This window comes from Numida meleagris, chromosome 6, assembly GCF_002078875.1.
Source record: "Numida meleagris isolate 19003 breed g44 Domestic line chromosome 6, NumMel1.0, whole genome shotgun sequence".
In the NCBI taxonomy this organism is placed as follows: domain Eukaryota; kingdom Metazoa; phylum Chordata; class Aves; order Galliformes; family Numididae; genus Numida; species Numida meleagris.
In genome coordinates, this window is record NC_034414.1 from 57,889,369 (window position 1) to 57,904,823 (window position 15,455).

The following is a 15,455-nucleotide window of genomic DNA, read 5'->3' on the forward strand; positions in this document are numbered from 1 at the left end:
AGGGGGTGAAGGGAGCGCGGGGGCAGTGACAGAGGGCGGGTGGAAAAACACCAAGAGACGAAAACAACAACAAAATCAGACCAAAAATTCCAACTTGGTGACATTCAGCTGGAAAAGCTCAATGACTCACATGCAAATAAAATCTGCCTGAATTCGCCGCTGCATGACGCAGGCCGCTGGCTTCAACATGAAAAGGCCGCGATGAAATCATCCACCATTCAATTCCAGCTTGGAAGGCGGTGAAAAAGCGGCCGCATCAGCGCGGCTCCCTCGGCTTAATAGGAAACACGAAGGAAGGAAGCGAAGCGGGGCGAGAACATCCCCGTTCTCCCCTCCTTCCCCCCGGCACCTCACGCCATCCCTCGGCATCGCCCGTCGGCGCTGGGCTCCGGCAGGCTGCTCGCCAGCTGCCAGCTTTTAATGGGCTTTCCTGGAAGACCAGCTCAAAAGTGAAATAAAAATAAAATGCGGCGACGTAGGAAGGCAAAGCCCCACTCCTCCCAGTGGCTTCTTGCAGAGATTTCTGCCCCGGCCTTTGCAGAGCGCCGCGATGTTGTGTAATTCACATTTACAAACGCTGGAGCGGGTCCAGGCGCTGCCAGCATCCCCCCATACACATGGTAAATCTTAGCTCTTGGGTGTTCTCTTGCTTTGAAACACGACTGCTTTCTGCACGCTGCCTGATGCTCCTGCAGTGTTCTAGGGATGGGGTGTGTGGGGGTCCCCAGCACCGCCATGGGCGCAGGGCTAAAAATAACAGTGGGAAGGGGTCAATCTACTCAAAAGGGTCATTTTTATAGAATCACAGAGTCGTTTGAGTTGAAAGGGATCCTTAAAGGCCAGCTGGTCCCACCTCCCTGCAATGCACAGGGACAACCTCAGCTCCACCAGGTGCTCAGAGCCCCATCCAGCCTGACCTTCATGTCTCTGGGGATGGGACACCCACCACATCACATTTTAACACGGATGGGGCTGCTGATGCTGAAGGCTCTCCAGAAGGCTTTTGCTGTTCCAGCTGAAAGAAGTCCTTAAAATGAGCACTGGTTCCTCTGCACCCCAAAATATTGCTCCGGGGCACAGCCAGTGCGCATCCACTGCACGCCCCAGCGTCTGGTGTGGCCACACATCATTTCAGTTGGGATAATGGAAGGAGCACCAGGACACTTGCTGATGTCCTGGGTGCTGGTCCCCAAGGGGTTTTGCACCCGGCCGGATCCCAACCCGGTCCCGCAGCGAGGAGCAGGAAGACGAAGGTCCATAAAAGGGAACCAGGAGAAGCGAGCCTCCTGCCAGCGAGCCTGCATTTGCTCTGCAGGAATCTGCACCTCCCCTGGAGGAAATAAAATATAAATATCCAGAGGTCTGCAAGGGGGGAAAGGTTGGAAACACCCATACGGAGCCATCGGTAGAGCCGGGGCCATCTGGTCACTCCCAGGAGAAGGGACACTGCCCTCCCCTCGCCACCAGATGCTAATTCCTTTCATCCTCATCCCATGTAATTTTAGGTTTGGGAACGGGACCATCTGCCGGGGAGATGCTCGGTTATTTCTGTCGACGCCTTTCGCCACTCCCTCCTTAAAGGAAATCCAAATCGGGCATCGTCACACACTGCGCTGCTCATCCCGTCCTCTAATCACGGCACGCTAACGAGCGGCGCGCTCTGCAACGCCAGCACTCCTCCAAGCGCGGGCTGTCATTATCTTCAAAGCGCTTTGCAAACGCTTTTTTTGTTCCTCCCCACATTGCCAGGGCAAGGCGGTCGTTATTCAGTTCTTCTCAATTTGGTGGGCTTGGTCCACCGTCCTGGAGCCCGGCCAAGAGGTGCCCAGCACAACTCAGCGCGGCCACAGGAAAGATAAAACAAATTGGTTCCTATCTTTGGATGCTCACAGGCCGCTGCCGTTGCTTCCTGCCACACAGCCGACATGGAAATGTTAAAAATAAAATGAATGCTGGAACCGCACCGGCCAATCATGCAGTTTCCATGTATTAAGAGGAAACACAGCGCCTGACGAAAAAGAAGCTTCAAGGAAAGTTTGACTCAACCACGCATCTCAGCGCTACTCACCAAATCATACAATCACAGAATCATTTCGACTGGAAAAGCCCACCAAGCGCAACCACCAACCCATCACCACCATGCGCTTCGGTATGAGATTTGGCCCGATTCTCAGACCTGAATCCATCTTTATTGCTGGAAACCAGTGCGACGCAACGCAGGACATCCGTCCATTGGGAGCACCTTGAGTTGACATCCATCCATTGGGAGCACCTTGAGTTGACATCCGTCCATTGGGAGCACCTTGAGTTGACATCCATCCATTGGGAGCACCACACTGCAGTGAAGATCGAGACCCTGAAGACCTTGCTAGAGCTTGCTCTGTTGCCAGGCTCCTCGAAGCACAACCCGTACACGAGGCCCCAGGGAAAACATACCTGGGATTTTACAATAAAAACCTCCGTGCAATGCTTCAGGTACAAGAATCAAGCCCTGGCCACAATTCTGCCCTGCTGGAGTGTGGGGAAGCTGCTCCTCACCTCAAACTGCTCCGAACATGAGATGCACAGGTCTGCATGAGCATTTACCTTAATGAGTAGCACGACAATCCCCTTGCAATTACGTGGCCCTGCTGTTTGGCTGCTTCCTCTTCCCTACCACCTGCTGCCCATGGAAGTCCCCAGAATGGCACTGTGCACATTCACAGCGTATGTATGTTACATCCTCCTCCTCGTCATCACAGAATGGCTTGGGTTGGAAGGAACCTCAAAGATCATCCAGTTCCAAGCCCCTTGCCACAGGCAGGGCTGCCAACCACGAGATCAGACTGTCCAGGAACCCGCTATTCCCACTGCTGGACCACATTCAGATTTTGTCCACCAGCAGTCCCAAGAAATTCTCTCCAGCATTTCTCTCCATCTACACCTCACCCAGCACGTGTTGCTGATTGGGATTGCCCCAGTCCAGACACAGGTAGTCCTTAGTACCCGCTGAAACACCACAGGTCTCCATCAGGGCAACAATATTTTTGGTGGTAAAATATCCATTTACAAGTATTTTTTGAGCCTTGGGACTAGACACAGAAAAGCATCTGCTCTCCCAACTCCTAGCACACTTCTCAGTGCCTGAAAACTGAAAAGTTTCTAAACAAACAGCCAATGAAATCCTTCCTCTCCTTCCCCTAAGTTTCTTTTCTATTACCAAAAAAAACACAAGAAGAAGGATTTAAGTTTTCATTCTCTAGACCAAATGTCAGAGTATTTGGGACAAAACATCCAACAAATGGAAGACAAGTGGTTTTTTTCCTGCACAGGAAAATCACTTCTCATGCATCCTGTTGTTCTCCCAGCACAGCAGCAGCGCGTTGCAATAAGCCCCACGGAGAGATTCAGCCCACGCTGCTCTGCACTAACATTCTCTGGGGTTTTGCAATGGGTAAATCCGGCCACACATCTCCCATCAATTGCTGTGAGCTGCTTGCTCCTGTGATGCCCAAAGCGCGAATTGTGGAAGGAAAGGAGCTGTGCTGATGGGTCCGTGGGCATAGCGCTGGAAAAAGGCAGTGAGATGATCAGCATCCAAAACACAGACAGAGCTGGTGGGAGTGGGAGTGGGAGCTGCATGGGACCACGGGGAAGCTGCTGCAGCCTCAGGGAGCCACGTACTGGGCTGCAGGAGGATCTGGCTGCTGAATACCTGCAGTGTTTCACAGTCTGGCCAGAGGAGATAGAACTGCACCCCACGGGGACGCGGATGGCTTTGCTGTGTTGCCTGATTGCAACAGCATCCTCCTCCCGCTCGCTGCTGCTTCTGCAGCATCCGTCTCGGGAGAGATGTGGGAGGGCAAAGCTTCCCAGCTCAGAGGGATTCCTGCAGCTGCTTGGGTCCTCCCCGTCTCCAGCTTCCTTAGTGTGACGTGCAGGGAAGCTTCAGGATGTGGCACGACTGCGTTATCATCCATCCCCTCCCATTATCAGCAGATGGCCCTGCACGGGATGTGTTCAGTATTTTCTGATGCTGAATGCAAAGCAACCTCTCCGCAAGGCCCAGCAGTTTTCTTTAACTCTTTTCCTTTGGATTTGCTTCTAATCTCAGTTCGCATAAGACCAAGCACAGTTACTTTTCATTATGTAAATACATCAATTATGAAGATCATTTATGGCCTGGCATTACTCACTGAGATTAATGAAGCATCCTCGCTTCTGTAGATAAAACATTTTTCCAAGTGCTTCCTATAGAAACATTGCTTATTCAGGCTTTCTACATTATTCATCTGCAACGCAACAGCATTCTCGTAATGGCTTTCCATTAGCAGCCCCTTCTGCAAACAAGAGACCCAGCAGCACACCTATAGCAGAGCTGAGGTCCTCTGGGACTCCCCAGGGCTTCACTGTGCCATTTCTCCCCAAAATCTCCCAGCCTTTCACACCGGAGGGTGATGCTCCTAAATGATTTTTGGGGGAAAACCATGAGGAAGGCCAAGCTGGTAAGTGCCACCTAATCAGCCAGTGCATGACTTGGAGTAGACATGTTTGCTACTTCTTCCTTCCCAGCTTCCCAGCTCGTGGGATGAGGCTTTAAAGACAAAAACCCATCCCTTAGGATTGCAATGCACAGGGACACCCACAGCTCCATCAGGTGCTTGGAGCCCCATCCAGCCTGAGCTTGGCCGTCTGCAGGGACGGGGCACCACCACCTCTCTGGGCAACCTGTGGCACTGCCTCACCATCCTTAGTATAAAAAACTTTTTCCTTAAGGATCTCTCCTTGTGAGGTATCTTGTAGAACAGAAAGATAACTCTGGCCCTGGGATGCACGCTTCTCAGAAGAGGTCCTCACGACCTGAGGAGCAGCACTGCAAAACATCACCTCTATCAACCAACATCTAAAGTAGCTAGAGTACTCCCTTAGAGCTCCCACACAGTTCCCATAGAATTATCTCCAGTTGAGACACAAATCCACCTCCCTTGGTCTCCCACCTGCAGCCACAGGTGTCTTTCAGAAACCCGAGTCCCAAAGATCAGCAGTCATTTTGGAAGAAAAGGTTAGAATCATTAAGGAAGGACCACTAAGACCACCTAGTCCAACCATCAACCCATCACCGCCACACCACTAAACCACGTCCCCCACTGCAACACCTACCTTCTTCTTGAGCATCTCCAGGGGCAGTGACCCCAGCACTCCCTGGGCAGCCTGTTCCAACACATCACCACTCCTTCTGAGAAGAAATGTTTCCTAATATCCAACCTGAACCTCCCCTGGTGCAACTTAAGGCCATTACCTCTTGTCCTGTTGAGGACCTATTCCCTTAGCTTCTGGCGAGCCATGGGGACTCATGCTGGAAGAAGCATTAGCTTATCAAACAGGGAAAATCTGCTTGCAGTAAGGACACCAAAGCACTGGCACAAGGAGCTTGGGCAATCTTCGTTACAGGAAGACTTTAAGAGCAGAGCAGACAAGTGTGTCTAGTGAAGACAGATCATCTCCAGGCTCTTTCCGCTAGTCTGCATGGAGCTACCGCGCGAACAACAAGTTCCTCCATCTCCTTTGCACTTCAACAGAACTATTTGACAGACCTTTTGTCTAAGACGACAGCTATGCTTACTTAGAAACAAATACTTAAGAACAAAAAAGTGCTTTTCTTGCGCTTCCTGAGACACGCGGGTTTGATTAGGGCTGCTGAAGAGGGAAGTCTTGCTGATCGAATACGGGAGGTGATACGACCGAACATCCGAAAGGCTGGAAAAATAGCTTTAGAAAGCATTAGCTCCCACACTTTCGTGTAATCAGATGCAATGCTAGCCAACAAAACCCTGGTTCTAATAGCCAATCCAAGTTTTGCTTGGCTGGCGGACAAGAGTTGCTTTCTGTTTTTTAACTCCGGCATAAGTCACTCTTGAGAAACAGATTTTGCCTGCGTTGTATTTTAAACAAGTCAATAAAAATGTAATTTAGAGGAGTTGGTATTAAAAGGTTGGGGTGAGGTTTTTCCATTTCTTACTCCTGAGTAAATGTTATACTCCCATCTATCTGTCTGGCATGTACAAAGCCTGTCTAGAGCAGCTCCTCTGGAGTACGTGTTATCCCCCAGTGATTTGTGAATGATTTTCCATCACTCTGAGTGGATATATTCTGCTTTACAGCTATCCCATCGTGCTGCTTTCCCTTCAGATCTTCGTGCCTGTGCAGGTGAGAGCCTACATGGGGAGCAAAGGGTACCCATCCTCACAGCTTCCATGTGGTCAATGAGGGAAGAAATCCGAGCTGCTGCCCTTGGCGTCTTTCAAAAGAAAACACCTGTTATCTGATAAACAGGGTTTTTTGAGCAGGCAGTTATCTGCGAGTACCTAGAGCCAACACACAAGATCTCCACGGCTAAAAGAGGTTAGACAAAAAAGCTTGGTGTGTGCAGTACCCAATATACATATATATACGTATATAGAATCACAAATTCATTAAGGTTGGAAGGGACCTCCAAGATCCCCAAGCCCAACCCCAGCCCAACCGCACCATGCCCACTGCCCATGTCCCTCAGTGCCACATCTCCATGGTTCTTGAGCACCTCCAGGGATGGTGACTCCACCCTCTCCCTGGGCAGCCTGTGCCAGTGCATCACTGCTCTTTCAGAGAAGAGGTATTTCCCAACATCCAACCTGAACCTGCACTGGTGCAACTTGAGGCCATTCCCTCTCCTCCTATCACTAGTTACACAAGACTTCAGACAACGAGGCAAGTTTCCTAAGAAAAGATCATTCTAAACATCTAAAAACGGAGCGCACTGGTACTGCAAATATTTTTCATTACACCACTACAGGCTGCATCACTGCCAATTTTGTCATCATAGGTCAATCACAAGCCTGACAGGTTGCTCGGAGCCCCTTAAGACTTCTTTTGTTTTGCAGCTGCTTTGGGTTGGCGGCTGGCAGGGCTGTTGGCATCCCTGGGAAGGAGGCACAGCAAACACATGACCGCAGACCTAAAAATATGCTCCTGGTATCACAGCAGGGCCAAGAATAGACAGTGGGACGAGCCTGATGCCGATGTGTTTCTTTGTTTTATTTTTCCACTCTGTGCAGCATCAGGTGAGCAATGGGACTGGCTCTTGGCACTGCTAGGTGGGCTTGGGTTGGAAGGTCCTTAAAGATCACCCAGTTCCAACCCCCTGCTGTGGGCTGGTTGCCCCCAGCAGCTCAGGCTGCCCAGGGCTCCATCCATGGGATGAGGCACCCACAACTTCTTCGGGCAGCAGAGCTAGGGCCTCACCAGGCTGCCCAATGAGGCTGTGGGTGCCCCATCCTTGGAGGCATTCAAGGCCAGGTCGGATGAAGAAAATCCTAGGAAAAGACTGAGATCAGGTCACAGTCACTAACAGGGGACCTCCATGCTCTTGCAGGGCCTTCCTTCCAAAGCACTGGGATTTTCAGAACACGCAACTGGAGGCAAGGCTGAAGCCTTGGCAAGAAACGCATCAGGTGTGGGGAGAGACAACTCCTGCTAAGGTTTAAAGAAAAAACATTAAGAGACTGTTGACAGATTCATAAGGGAGCTGGTGTAACGGCTGTGGAGGGCTGGGTGGTGACCAATTACACCAACTTGCTGAATTTGGAGTAATGAGTGCTTTATGCCTGTGGGATTCCCGCTTTTCTATCTGCTTCAGTACAGCTCTCATGCACGGATCAAACTGCCTGCATATGTATTTCTACACAGCTGGATCAATTCTTTGCATCCTCCCGGGTAAACTAAACACGTTGCTTTCCCTAAGCATCTCTTCTAACAAAGGTTGCCATGATCGTTTCTCCCAGGTGCTCTGCGGGCTAACGTGGGGCTGGCACGAATTCATCTGCGGTCAGCACAAACACCTCACATTCATTTCTTTGTCCCCAGCCAGGAGGTCCCAACCTCTTGTGTCACACTGACTGCATTCAGCAGCATCCTTCAAGGAAGCCCCATTAACACGCCATCAGGACACACGAACGGGATGCTTCCACTCTCCTTCCAGCCTCATCATCATATAAAAAAGGGCAGGATGTTCTGCAGCCAACCATCTCCAATTGGCACGGGGTGTCCAGAGAGGCGATGGTGCCCCATCTCTGCAGACACCCAGTGTCAGGGGATGGGCTCTGAGCACCTGATGGAGCTGTGGGTGTCCCCATGCATTGCAGGGAGTGGGACCAGAGGGCCTTTTAGGGTCCCTTCCAACTCAAACCATTCTATGACACAGGCTCCCTTACTTTCTTCTCCTTTAAGGGCTGTAAATGTCTGAAAATAGAACATTCCGTGATGGCAGAAAAAAAAAAATAAGAAAAAAAAAAAAAAGCCATCAAAAAAGAACTAGGTCAATCAGATAATAGGCGTGATTTAGGAGAAAAAAGGCAGCGCTCGTAATGGACTAAAAACGGCGCTGATGTGTTGCCGAGAAAGAATATAATTAAGAGTATTTTTAAAGCGGCGCTTCCCCACCCCAGTCACAGAAATCACAGCTCACACTACCAGGATTGCTTCCACCTCATGGAGCAGGAATGTGCTGGCATGCCGCAAGCTGGCCGAAGAATGCGGAGTTTCCGTAGGACGCGAGAAGATCCCAACCGACAGCGGTTAGCTGCATTCTTTCACTGGTACATCACTGCGACCCATTTATAAAGCACGGCAACGGAAACCGGCCGGGGGGGGGGGGGTGGGGTGGGATCTGACATTTCGATTCCTTCGGCCGTTAATGAGGTGGGGGGAGAGGGCTGAAAAACGCAGATGTGAGTGAGAGAAAGAGGAACTAGAAGATGATCAGATGGGTGATGGGGTATGTCTCACTGGAGGCTCTCCGGCCGCCGACGGGCTGCGAGGATGGACATCGGTGCCTTATATAAGGAGCACACCTTTCAGCAGCATTCATTCAAGATCGAGCTCCTCGGAACAAGGCTCTGCCCTAATTAGGTGCACATGGCCCAATTCAAACACGCCCGGGACATGACTCAGGAATTACCGAGTGGAAGGCTCCAGCCCCACGTTATGCAAGAGGTCAAGCCAGACAAACCCTCTGGCTCCCTTCGGCCCGAAAATACCGAAACCCAAGGGCTGTGTGTGGGAAAAGCCGGCTGCCTCCTTGCTTTTCTGGGGTTACACCAAGCGAGAGGCAGCCCCGTGCCGAGCGGCGTTGGCCGGACCCCCGCGTGGCCCCAGTGCTGCCGGACGGAGCCACCGCGTCCAAGGATGCCGTCGGACGTGGGAAGCATCTCCGGGGACATTCCCACCCACTTCGCTCTCGGTGCTGCCAGAGAGGAGCAAAGGGGATGAGTCAGGCCCAGAGAGTTCATTCCTTCAACTCCTGCTCCTTGCTATAATTATCCTTTGGGGTAATTAGATAAGCAGCCCTTGCTTTCATCTCGCCATAGCCAAACCGCGGGCGGTACCATCCGCCCTGTAGGGTGAGGAGCTGCTGCCTGCCCCCAGGTGGGAGCGGTGCCCCCCGGCCCCCACAGCCTCCCCCCCGAGCCCTGCACCCACTTGGGATCAGCAAATGCACAACAGAGGTGACGGGGGTTGGAGAACTGGGGGCCGCATCAAAACGAGGTGCGAGGAGATGCTCATCTTGAGACGCTGCTGCCTGCACAGGGGGGGCTGAAAGCCTAAAAACCCAACTCGGAGCTATCCCACCACCCCCCCCGTCACCCAAGCAAGCAGCAGGCGTGCCAAGCCCGGCAGCTCCCTGCTGGAAAATGTGGGCTCGAGCCTCCCCCCTCCCATCCCACCCGCACTCTCTCTCCCTCTCCTACAGGCACGCACAGGGAAAGGGAGGGAGAGAAGAGAGAAACCACAAGCAAATGTTCTGCTGCATGATTTCCCCTCATCATGCCCTCATACTCGAGGCTCGGATTGTCTTCAGGAAGAAAAGGAAAAGGAAAAACGAAATCCTGGAGGCAGCGCCGGCGGACACGCGCGATGCCCCTCTGCCATTCGGTGTAAACATAAGCTCCTCTGCCAGAGCTTAAACGAAGTGGAAAATAATTAAGCATTACTGGCAACTGTAGGTGACAAAAAGAGCGGCCTGTTTTCTTGCTGTGATATGACACGGGGGCTCCAGCATTGTCCCTGGGCATTCCGGGGTACCCGCTGCGGTCTGAACGCTGCCGTCCCACCCAGCAAACGGAGCACGGCGTTTCCAGCACTTTGGAAAAACAGTTTCAAGAGGCAGCAGGACCTCACTTGGCACCTCCAGCAAGTTTCCATTAGTTAAATGCTGAGGGATGATTTCACTTCGGAGCCGAAACGTGGAAAGCGGCGGAATGAGTAAGACGCAGCTAAACACACGCTTGTGCCTCTCCTTAAGGCTGAAGGGCTTCTGTCAGCTCCGTGGGGGGACGGCCCTCACCCCATGTACATGGGGAGATGCTTCCAGGGAGGACTTCCGAGCCGTGTGCCAGCAAATGGAGCTCCAGTGGGGGTTTCTCTGAGCCCTGGTGGGGTTCACGCCCCGTGACCATGCCCTGAGGGTGCAGGGGTGCCCCAGGACCTTCCATTCCCCTTGCACTGGCAGTACTGGGGGCTCTGCCTGGGATAGAGACAGGCCCACGTATTGCAGTGCTGCACACCACGTCCTGCACTTATTCCTGCTTCATTTAAAGAAGGGTGATGATTCACAATAAAGGTGGCGAGGCACCGCACAGGCTGCCCAGAGAGGTGGTGGTGCCCTGTCCCTGCAGACACCCAAGGTCAGGGCATGGGCTCTGAGCACCTGATGGAGCTGTGGGTGTCCCCGTTCCCTGTAGAGGAATTGGACCAGATAGCCCTTAAGGGTCCCTTCCAACTCAAACCATTCCATGATGCTATATGCTCGCAGGTGAAGACTGAAGCGGCTGCAACCCACCTGAAAGCAGAGCCCTCACTGGTCGAGGGCAGCCCCTGCGTGGAGCAGGGCAGGGGTCTGGGTAGGGATGGAGCCAGCTCAGGGGAACACCACGAGGTCCCGCAGCATCCCTGCCCACACCGAGCAGCAGCGGTGCCGCACGCAAAGCCAAGGTGATCCAGGTTCAAGCAGCTCGGCTATAAATACCACCACCACTCAGACTTCCCGAGCAGACAGCGTCTTTTCTGGAGCTCGGAGCGATGGAAGGAAATGGTAGCAGGCAACAGGTAGCAGGCATTCAGTTATTTAAAGCGCTTTCATAAAATTAATTGGCATTTTCCTCATAGAGGGAAAGAAGGGAAGAGACGGCGATAGGACATCCCCCAGGGACCCAGACGATCCAATTTCAGGCACCTAATTAAAATTAAATTTCAATTAATTTCCAATTACTTTACTTTAAATTCATTTTTGTATTTATACTCTTTTTTTTTTTTTTTTGTGAGTTGCCTAAAAACGAGCACACCCCTTCCCTTGCTCTTCAATCCAACACCACCTCCCGCACCAGGAGCGCCGCTGCAGCTCTGCAGCACACAGAGCCTTTGCACTTCCAGGTCTGGAATAATTCATTCTATTTTTTGCTGAAGGCATCGCTGGCACATCACGGATTTCTTCTCTGCCTCTGGTCCTTTTCTCCTCCCAACTACCGAGGTTTTGTTTCAATCAGAGCTTCATTATTAGTACTATCACTACTACCACAACCTCTTGGTCGCTTTTGGAATTGCTCCTCCTCCCTTCAGGTCTTACTGTCACCACTCTGGGGTCATGGTGATGGGAGGAGTCATAGCAAAAACCAAATAGCTGCTAAATAACAGAGCAAACCAACTCTTCTGTGCTGGTGCATTTCACATTCTTCACAGCTGGAGCTCTGGTTTAACCCCAGGGAAACATCACTAGTGCCTGGAGAGGATTTCCAGGTTTGCAGGGAGCCTGGAAGCCCTTGGTGCCAGGTGACAACCTGCAAGGGTGCAGGGCTGGGCTTTTTTGGTAGCTTTCAAATCTCTGGGCTCATCACGGAGTGACCCCACCAGGTCTAACACCACCTCTTCACATTTCTGCTGAGCCCACCCTGATAGAAATGGGCACGGAAGGGGAATATAACACAGCTGGGGGCACGGGAGCGGATTTTGGATAACCGACTGGGATCATAGAACCATTCAGGTTGGAACAGATCTCCAAGATCCCCAACCCAAGCCCAACCCCCATGCCCACTGCCCATGGCCCTCAGGGCCACATCTCCACGGCTCTGGAACACCCCCAGGGATGGTGACTCCACCACTGCCTGGGCAGCCTGTGCCAATGCATCACTGCTCTTTAGGAGAAGAAAATCTTTCTAATATCCAACGTGAGAGGACAGTAAGAGGCTCTGACCTTCAGCATGCCTCTGTGGTGATCCGCAGTGCTCAGCCCTTCCCAGCACCCCAACCACAGAGCCGCAAGCCCACGGAGGAATCAAGAAGTTAGCGCTGCCCTCACATCCCTGACACACATCCTAAGGAATAACATCAGCAAAACTGCAAAGAGAAGGTGATTTTTCTTTTTTCAACCCATGCAAGCAGTTTTTCTTTACAGTTCTGCTTTTCCCCCATCATGTTTTTGTTCTGAAATCTGTCAGTCTGAACCATTTCTCCAGCCCAGGCTTCACAATCCTCCTCCCCTAAAACCAGCAGCTTCACTCCTAACGCCATTGGAAAGGCAGAAAAAAAAAAAATCTTTGTGTTCTCTTACTCTACTCTCAAAGAGACCGGTTTGAATCCTGATGCTCTGGCATATTTCTGTCTCTTACTGTACTTCAAGGCTATTTTCTCGCTGCCAAAATATGCAACGAAAGGCAACACGAGCCCTGCAGCTCTGGGGGAAGGGCTGGCCCCGCAGCTCTTGTTATCTTTGGATGGGAAGGCACAGACAGGCAGACTCGGTGAACGCCTCGGATATATCCAGATCTAACCACCGTCCTACCAAGGAAGTTAGAAAACAGAAAACGCCGCTGGAAACATCACACGGGGCATTTCAAACGACAAGATGAAAATCTGCTTGGATTCATTACCGGCATCCGCAGCCTCTCAGATGTAGCCCACTTGATGGTACAGCACGCGGGTTCGTGGATTGAAACAGGAAACCTGGGAGCTGAGCAGCACCAAACCTCCTCCTGGAGGGTCACCGCTTCCAAGCAAGCCTCTGCCATCAGATCTGTCATGGACCCAACGTTTCCAGTTCAGGTTGGGTATTAGGAATAATGTATTCTCCAAAACAGAAGCGCTGCACTGGCACAGGCTGCCCAGGGAGTGTGGGGGGGGTCACCATCCCTGCAGGTGTTTCAGAGCCATGGGGATGTGGCCCTGAGGGCCGTGGGCAGTGGGCATGGTGGGGGTGGGCTGGGGGACCTTGGAGCTCTTTTCCAACCTGAATGATTCTACGATTCTAACACAGAGGGTTTGTATTCATTGCTGTGCTGAAAACTTCAAAGACTCATTTACTTCCCCCAGAACAAGAGACAAAAGTCCTTCGGTCTGTTTTCCATTAGAAGAGAAGTAGCCTGAATAGCTTCCTATTGTTCTTCTGCTTACGGGGCTTGCTTCCCAAACTTACATCACAGTCCACTTGGTCTAGAGGGAACCGAAGAAATCCCCAGAAATGCTGATTTTTGGAAAATGAGAGTTTATACTGGGAAAACCTCACTTACAAGCCTTGTTGCTGAGACTGTTTCCCAGGCATCCGCTAGCAGCTGCCAAGTGCAGAAAATCCACCGGACACCCAACCTGCCCTGCCCCAGTACCCATGCAGCCCTGTCCCCTTTATGACTGACATAATGCAAAGCAGAAAACGTTTGCCACCCCAGCCATGCTCTGCAGCATCCAGCCACCGACGTACTTGCAAAGCTCAGGCAGTTATCAGTGGGGCTGGCCACATGTCCCATCCTGTGGAGACGAGGCTGAGGGCACAGCATCAACGTCGGCTGCTAAGTGTATATACCTAGCCACCAATGTCCAGTATATGTCTAATCACAGAGGTACAGCAAGTCTGATGATGCAAACCCAGGCTCACTTTAACCTCCCAAATTTCCATACGGAAAGCAGCAGCAACGCGGATCGAGGTGCAGGTGAATAAACCACACTGAGTGCTGCTCCTGCCTACACGGGACACAGACACAGACTTCACCAAGCCCATCCTAAAGGAATTCTTTGCAAGTTGGAGAAACTGCCTACCCAGTGAGGAGGGCAGGCTGCAGGAAGGCTGGTTCTGCAGATGCCACGGGGCTTGGGTTGGCCAGGAACAGGACTGGCTGTGCTGGTGGAACGGCAAAGCCTCTCCTTCCACTCACAGATGTTCCCCTAAGCACTTTGCTAACTGAATCGACACCTCCACACTCAGCTGAACATATGGCTTTTGTACCAGCACTGCTTTTACTTGAATAGACCCTGCAAAGTGTTTTAAGGACAGGATGGACTGCGAAACTATCATTAGAAACCCTTTATGGAAAGAGTAGGGTTTACTTTAGCCTGTTTTTTGGAGCCTCAGCATCAGGGGAGGGTCTGGGTGTAAGCCCTGACCCAGATGCCCAGCTTGGGGACATGTCATTCCATGCTTCCAGGGGCACAGTGACCACGGCCAGCTGGAAAATGGCCAGAGAGCTCTAATTAATCAAACTGCTCGTTTGCACTTAACGGAGCCACTCATCCAGCAAGCTCCACCAGATGCTGAAGGCAAAGGAGAGCTGCGTGCAGAGGGACCCAGGGCTCAGGGAGATGCTGCCTCAAACCTGCCCCATCCCTCTGCTGGTTTGAGGGCCAGGAGGACAAATGGGAGAGGTGGGAAAAGGCAGCAGGAGTGTGAAAGCTGGCTGAGAGCCCAGCAGCTGCACCAAATGGCACATCACAGAACCACAGAACCATAGGGATTGGGGGGGGGGGACCTCTAGAGATCATCAAGTCCAAACCCTGCTAAAGCAGGTTCCCTACACGAGGCTGCACAGAAAGCACCCAGGTGGGTTTGTGTATCTGCAGCAAAGGAGACTCCACCACCTCTCTGGGCAGCCCATTCCTGTGCTCCATCACAGGAGGGAGAGGGGAGAATCAGCTCCCTTGCCCTGCTGGCCTTGCTCTGTGGCCCTCTTGGCCACCACGGCACACTTCTGGCTCCTGGTCACCCTGCTGGCCACCAGGGCACCCGAGTCCTTCTCTGCAGAGCAACTCCCCAGCAGCTCAGTCCCAAACTGTACCAATGCATGTGGATAGGAAGGGAAATTCTGGGAAAGGGTGGATAATGGGTGTGCATGAGGCAAAGGGGAGAGGGAGTATATTTAACAAAATAAAGAAAGGAAAAGGCAGCAGAGAGGTACCAAAAATGAAAAGCCCAGTAGGAGAGATACAGAGCTGGCATGCAGTGGTTGAGACCTTGCGTTTTCTGGCCTTATTTATGAAACACAAATAACGCAGCCTTCTCCGTAAGCAGCCAGATCCGGTGGAATTACATGTCTGAAGACTCTGTCAACAGAGCAAAAGCTGTGGAAACACAGCTCAAGGCAACCCACGCTAACAAGGGCGCCTTTATCACTCCACCTGGC

The 15,455-nt window shown here is 51.9% G+C and overlaps 1 protein-coding gene across 5 annotated transcripts in view; it reads right to left on the minus strand.

Annotated features, from left to right (window-relative positions):
• The window catches only part of SAMD4A (sterile alpha motif domain containing 4A), a 66,289-nt gene that overhangs the window by 35,620 nt on the left and 15,214 nt on the right, over positions 1–15,455 (minus strand). The gene's annotated exons all lie outside the window — the stretch shown is intronic.